Below are 7,998 nucleotides of genomic sequence, written 5' to 3' on the forward strand. Positions count from 1 at the left end.
ATATCAAGAAAAATTAAATAAAAACAATAGCTAACATAACATATTATATATGTGTAGGCTATGTGGGAATAGTTTCATAATCAAAAACTGAATCCGATTCTGATAATATAAATATGTAACTAATGAAATATGCATCAGAGCAACTTATACAGAGACTTATAAATTTTACATGTGTACTTCAGCAATATAATTTGTACAGGTATTTAGGAAACTAATTATTCCTCTATAATTCTCGCACTGGGATTTATCACCTTTCTTGTATATTAGGAAAATCAAGGCCTGTAACCAACAAACATTCATAAAATTTAAAACCTTCAAGGTACATTTATTACAGGAACACAGTTCTAGAAAAAATATAAATATCAGTACATTTAATTATTTCAGTTCAATCATTGTATAAGAACAGAGAACAACGAAATAACAATTCGAAGCATTACAAATGAAGAGTACAGAGGAAAAACCTGATAAGTCAGGTGTTACTATTTTTACAGGAGAGCACGTTAAAAGTTTCAAGACCCATTATATTTTGTTGTCTTTGGGTTGTCATTCTTCAATATTTTTTTGGACTAATGACATTTTATTCTGTAAAGTTAAATTACACAAATCTAAATTACCTGAGCTATTATATGACATATAAAACAGAAAATCGCTAATTTTGGACTTATATCAAGTTTTCCCCGAGACCCATTATATTTTGTTGTCTTTGGGTTGTCATTCTTCAATATTTTTTTTGGACTAATGAGATTTTATTCTGTAAAGTTAAATTACACAAATCTATATTACCTGAGCTATTATATGACATATAAAAGAGAAAATCGCTAATTTTGGACTTATATCAAGTTTTCCCCGAGATGAATCAAGGAGTAAGACAAGGATGTCCTTTTTCACCTACAATTTTTAATTTTTAATATATACATTGACGAGGTTATTAAAAATTGGCTGATGACATTAAACAATAATTTTGGTACTGATAAAATTAATTTTACAACATTACCTTTGCTGATAATCAGATCATCATAGGAAAATCTGAAAATGAGGTACAGAAAGCAGTGCATAGACTAAACCAGGTTGTTACTACGTCATATGGTTTGACAAATTCAACAAATAAAACAAAAGTAACGGCATTTCGAGGACTAGAACCTTAAGGGCTAAAATTGTAACTAACGGCACAATTATTGATCAGATAAGTGAATTTAAATACTTGGATACCATATTACATTCACGAAATCGCAGGATGTAGAGAAGAAACTGAACATGTTCAGACAGTTTTGCGGGAAAATCCAGCGAACATTGAAACATCATGTACGGAGAGATACTTAAGCCAAACTATATAAGGTCATTGCATTACCCTTGTTATTGTATGGATGTGAAAACTGGACGTTAACATCAGACCAATTACGACAAATTGAGTCATCCGAAATTAGATTTCTCCGATTTATGGTTGGACACTCACTGTGGGACCATAAGGAAAATGTTGCTATCAGACAATAATTGAAACTAGAATCAATTAGACTACATTTATCATAGAAAGATACAAAATAAATTGGAGAGACCATGTACAATGTATGCAGAAAAATAGATAAACGAAAACTGTGCTCCATTATAACCCTACAGCAGTGGTCATCAGCACTCGCTGAAATGGGTAATGGGTAAGAAGTGTATCTGAATATGCACCGCGTCGTGCAGAAGAGAGGGGGAAGAAGCATACCCGCCAGCAGCCACGGATGCACACTAGTGCAATGTCTTATCCGCGGGTAAGAGACGCTAGCCCGAGGGAGCACTGTGCTGATGACAGTTGCCCTACAGGAAGAAGGAAAGTGAGTCGCCCTCTGAAAAGAAGGCATGAACAATTCTGAGACGGAACAGGCCAATAGGTCTAATCCTTCCGTCGATGATGATGATGATGATGATGACGATGATGATGATGATAATACAACATTTGGAAATGATCTTAAATTACATTTTGGTTCCAATACGTTATTATGATTCAAAATATTCTAATTGATGGTTCCGTTTTTTTAACTTTTCTTTATTGAAGAGGTTGACTGTAAATTATTCATACATTTCTATTTTCATGTTTTATTTGGATGAACGTTTTCGCCTTTCCGGCATCACCAGATTCATGTAGTTACATTTCCATACTGAACATTAATATAACAGTGACAAATATTTATGTTAAGCAATATCTAATCCATAATATTGAACATTTATAATCATTTTCATACTAAGCAGATATTTAACCATTTCTAATACAATTTATCAAATTTTAAATATGTTGTTATAACAAACTAAAGATGGAATTTAAATGTATTTTATATTTCATGTTAGCAATTACGTTCGTGTAATGTGGACCTCACAATTTTGCTTTCGGTGCCACAATCACATTTATTACATACACGCTTTCTTGCGGAATGTTCTATTACACCTTAAATTTTATACCTACTATTTTATCCCCTCTTATTACCCTGATGTCACATTCATGTCTACCCTCCTCCCCTTGGCATATACTTAGTTTTTATACCTAGTCACTGCTTTACACCAATCATGAACTCGCTATTTCTCTCTGTTTTACTATAATATATATATTATACAGTATATAATAATGGTCATCATCAATTGTTCTTCTCTATTCACTTAGTCCTCTATTTCTCTCCTAAGTAATATTTATTTTCCAGTTCTATATTTCATTATCATTTAATAATATTAATCCATTTACTTTACTATACTGCGTATTCATTACTCTACTTCTTCTTTCCTTTCCAACTAGTCTCATACTATCTTCCCCTATAATTCATATCCCTAGTCATTACGTTGCACTGTAACAATTTCGTTTTTCTCTTCACTATTTTTTTAAACCTCTTATATCCACCTCCAACAAATTTCTTCTACTCACAACTTATTACAAACCTAATGACTTAATTTAACCTATTCAAAATTGTCACTTTCACTTCACCTTTCTTCATCTTTTTTTACCAGTTTACTTACCTCGATTTCATTTTGCTTACAACTAATCACTAATCACTGTTTTATTCCTGTAAAAACAGGTTCATTGTTAGATATACAGTATTTCTTACGTTAATTCACTGTTCCCTAATTTCACTCATTCATGTCTTTCACTTCTATATCTCACTTGTTTTCTTTATTCTGTTTTGCTATCCTATTCGTTACCTCCTCTATATTTTTATAGCATCTGTCTCTCTTTGCTTGCTAATAATACTTATCACTAGTCATTCATTTACCATATAAAAATATGTGAGTTATAATATCTGCTACTTCCACATGTTCATTGACCACTAATTTTCATCCATCGTTGTTTGCACTTCATTCACTCGTGTCCTTGTACTGTGGTTTGCTATCCTAACTCGTCTCTCTCCCCATACTTTCCGCCTCCTTCACTCGTCCTCCTTTACGTAACTCCTGCGACATTTTTTTTTTTTCATTACACTTATAAAATTATCAAAATCCTTAACAGTCGCTGAGGAATTTAATGTAAATTTTCTTGAGATATTAATATTGGAAATGTTTTAATGTTCAGTATCAATGTTTTCACTATTATAAGTGCTTAGTTTGACAATGATTCACTATAGAACAAATCTAAACATTTTTTCTGCCCTCTGAATAAATTGTGATTTCAGTTGCCAGGGTTATGGTGAATAAGGATCTGAAAATAAAAGTCCCCTAACACATATAATTTTCACAAACCAGAGGTTATATTTTATTAATTAAGGAAAACACATAGTTTTCAAACCATGAAAAGAGATATTTGACCCAAGGAGACATTTAGAATAACATTTTTCATATTTTGTTTTGTATTCACTTTCAGAAGTGTCCCCAACTAAGGGCCAACAATATTCTGCCAACATACTGCAGTTTCACCATGGCACAAACCACATTTTCATTATTAAAATAGCCTGGTGGAAATGTTCACCATGTTCATCACTTGTTTCCCCCAAGTTGTGAGGGAAAAAGTCTAGATAGAAATCAAGGATATGTAGGCCTACTCGTAATTTTGGTGATATATGACACTTCATATATTGAACGCATCTTATTATGTTATTCGCAATCTCTTTATGTCTTCATCTTTGTGATTTCCTAAAAAGTTTTCACACACTGACTTGAAGACATTCCGTGCATCTTTTTGAGTATCATCGAACGAGTTAAGGAAACCTATATCTTACATATGCTATAGTACTTGGGGGTCAATAAAAACTTCATATTAAATTCTTGCCTCGTTGATTTTGGAAAACTTTGTTCTTAAGTATGCAAAAGCTCCTCCTTTTCTATCCTGTACTTTCACAAATATCTTCATTAACACCATTTAATATGCAGGGGTGGTTGATATAGCCTACATCTTCAGGATTTAATAATAGCTTATATGACACACTCAATTTACCTGGGATGTACGTGTTTCGCATAGGCCACATTTTACGAACATAATGTTCTTTCTTGTAGCGACTGTCCCACTCACATAGGAAAGAGCAGTAGGGCTACTTCGTGTAACCTTGTTGCATACCAAGAAATAGTCCAGATCTGCACACAAGTTCCACTTGTACTTAGCCTATAGACTAAGTGAGTAATTAAACAAATTTCGCAAAGTTTCATAACATCTTTTTGTGAACAGAGTGTCCTATGGAAATACTCTGGATGAGCACTTGCTGTTCTGGTTGCTGGTTCGTTTCCACTGTCGTCATTTTCTTCACCTCCATCAGTTTTGGCTTAAGAGGTACAATCGCGAGACACTGGCTGAGGGAAGGGTTTGGGTATTGAATAACATGTTTTCATTTTGTAGAATACCCATTCACTTTTGTCAAATGAAAATAATAGTCAGCGACATGATCTTTATGTTCACGCCATACTATTGGTACCATAAATGACATTGATGATCGAGAAGCCTATAGGCACTATGCAAGTTAACTGCACAAGTTCCACAACAAAGATGAAGTGCAAAAGGCTCATCTTTGTCTCCAACCCTGCAGCCAAAACACAATTCATAGGTCTTTCTAAAGAATTAAGATTATGCCTTCTATTTTTTCTGTATATTCCCCACAGATGTAACAAAACATATTGAAGCTATTTATACATTTTCGAGACATTTCCCATAGAAGTTTCTGACAGAATGTCACAGATTGAACAGAAACAGAAAACAATGTAGCATAACCATCATTACAATATACTATCTTCTATCAATACTCTTCAATAAAAAATGTATGATACCTCACCAGATGGCAGCACAAGACACATTTGAAACGATGTGTTATGATATCTAAAGCTAAATGGACGAACACAGAGATCAGAAATATCCATAGAACAGGAATTTTGCCGATTGTGTATGAATGGCAACTATTTTCTATAACAATAAACAACAAATAATAAAATTGAAATCCTGAAGAAATGGTCCGTGATGGAGAAAACTAAAATCATATTTGAATTAACCATACAAAAATGAGTCATAATCACTTATTTTTATGCAGAGGGCAAAAAGGGTGTTGTACAATGTTATAAATGTTCGATATTATAATTTTAGAAATTGCTTTCAATAATGTTCACTATTACATGTATAATTTATATTATAGTCATCCCCTTCAACAAATATAAGTTAAAAGATGGAACCGTTCATTAGAATGTTTTGAATTGGAAATGAGTTTGTGATATTAGATAATGCGGTCTTTTTGTTCAACTTAAAACATTATTTCCACTTTCAAAGGCATGTTGGGTCCGATAAGTATAATAATAAAATTTCAAATATGTATGGATTTATTACCGTCAGAATCACTTATCAAGTACAAGTAATTCTGACAATAATAAATCCATACATATTTGAAATTTTATTATTTCCCACCATAAGTTCGTTTCGTACATCAGCGGGCAAGATACAACATTATATTATTTCCGTGCATTATACAACAGCCTTAATTCCTGCGGGTTTTTTGCGAGAAGTCACTGTTCCGCAATCAGCCATTAGACTATACGAAATCCTTAGGCCATGTTGTTATCTGGCTTAGACATTATTCGCGTTGGTATATAGGTACACAATCGCCATCGGTGCTCAGTGATCTTTCGCATTCGCAAAATATAGATTGTCGCTCTCTGCTTGGCAACATCTATTATTCATGTGTGGCAGTATACATTATTCATTTCACAAGAGGTCCTCATAACAGGCAGTGAAATCTCTCGTTGAAACATGGAATAATGACGAATATACGCCTAATGGCCCGGTTTACATGAATTCTGCTAAACAAAGCTTGAAAAGAGCCGTAAATAATATTTTATACGAATTGAGTAAGTAGTATAATTCAACTAATCGATGTTTTAATTTTCTTGTAGCCTATGTAGTTGAAAAGTAATGTTAAATAATTACAAATATGTTACTATTTTCTTACCGTGTCTGAATACTGTGGCTTCAAGGCAAAATGTTATATATAATTTCCTGGAGTTTTTCGAGTATGAATATTTAAAGTTTGAACGGCATTCTAAACTTATAGTAATAATAATATGATAAAAGATGAGTGGAACGGAGAAAAATTCTCTCCTGCACTGGGATTTGAACCCGGGTTTTCAGCTCTACGTGCTGATGCTTTATCCACTAAACCACACCGGATTCTCATCCCTATGTCGGATCGAATCCTCTCAATTTAAGTTCCACCTCTTGGGTGCCCTATAGTGGCCTACCCTCACTGGCTTAGTGGATAGAGCGTCAGCACGTAGAGCTGAAAATCCGGGTTCAAATCCCGGTGCCGGAGAGAATTTTTCTCCGTTCCACCCATCTTTCATCATATGATGAAGCGGAATATCTGCACTGAAATATCATATGTACTTCAGTACATCGTAATAATTATAGTAATAATGTTTTATAATTATTTATTTATTTATTTATTTACTTATTTATTTATTATTTATTTATTTAACTATTTATTTATCTATTTATTTATTCTGGTGTAGTCAAGGCCATCAGCCCTTCTCTTCCACAACACTAGGAATACAAATACAATAATAGAAATAAACAGAAAAAAGTACAATATATACAAAGTAAAGCTACACAAGAAATAAAGAGAGAGAGAAAAAACACTATAAACAAAATAAACCCACACGAACATATACACAGATTGCAGTCACACAAACTTTAAATGAGTGATTAAGTATCATAATTAATTGTATCCTAACTAATTAACTAACATAAACAAGAGACTTGCAATTTTAATCTAGATTTAAAAAGAAAAAAAAAAACACAAATCAATACTTCTAGCAATACCTAAAAAAACATTAACCAAGACAAAATTTTCCAATTGAATTTTGAATTGTGATAAAGTCCGGCAGTCCTGACGTCATTAGGTAACGAATTCCAGAGGCGAGGTATTTCTACAGTATAGGAAGATGAGTATAAAGAAGTGCTTCATGACGGTTTCGAAGAGTTGTAAGAAATTGAAATCGCGATAACAGATAATTCGTAGTAGAAGTATGCATGATTCTAAACAGAAGAGACAGTGAATGTATTGTTCTTCGTTCCTTCAGACGCACCCATGAAAGTAATTGGAGGGAAGGTGTTATATGGCCAAATTTATGAGTATTGCAGATGAATCGTATGCACACATTATGAACACGTTGTAGTCTCTCAGCTAAGAGTGAACTTACATTAGTTAGTAAGGAATCGCAATAATCAAAATGGGTTATAGATAAAAATAATAGAGACAGGCATGTCATCTTTTGCCACAATAAAGATGCCCGGGATGTATAACATAGACCTATCGCAAAATCTCATTTTCACCAAAAAAAATTGAAATAGGCCTATCACTTTATCCCTAGGAACTGCAGAATAGTCTGTCAAGTTAGGAAAGGACGTTGATAAAGAATTGCAATAGCTATAATCTTGTCCTTTATTAACAACTTATGTTGCTTAAAGGAACGTTGAATAAAGATCTTTCTCGGAAGTACAGTCTCTATTTGTCATCGCGCTCTTGCAGTCCTCCGTCAATTTCTAATCACCAAGGTGTTCGCCTTTTG

Source organism: Periplaneta americana, chromosome 8 (assembly GCF_040183065.1).
Source record: "Periplaneta americana isolate PAMFEO1 chromosome 8, P.americana_PAMFEO1_priV1, whole genome shotgun sequence".
NCBI lineage: Eukaryota > Metazoa > Arthropoda > Insecta > Blattodea > Blattidae > Periplaneta > Periplaneta americana.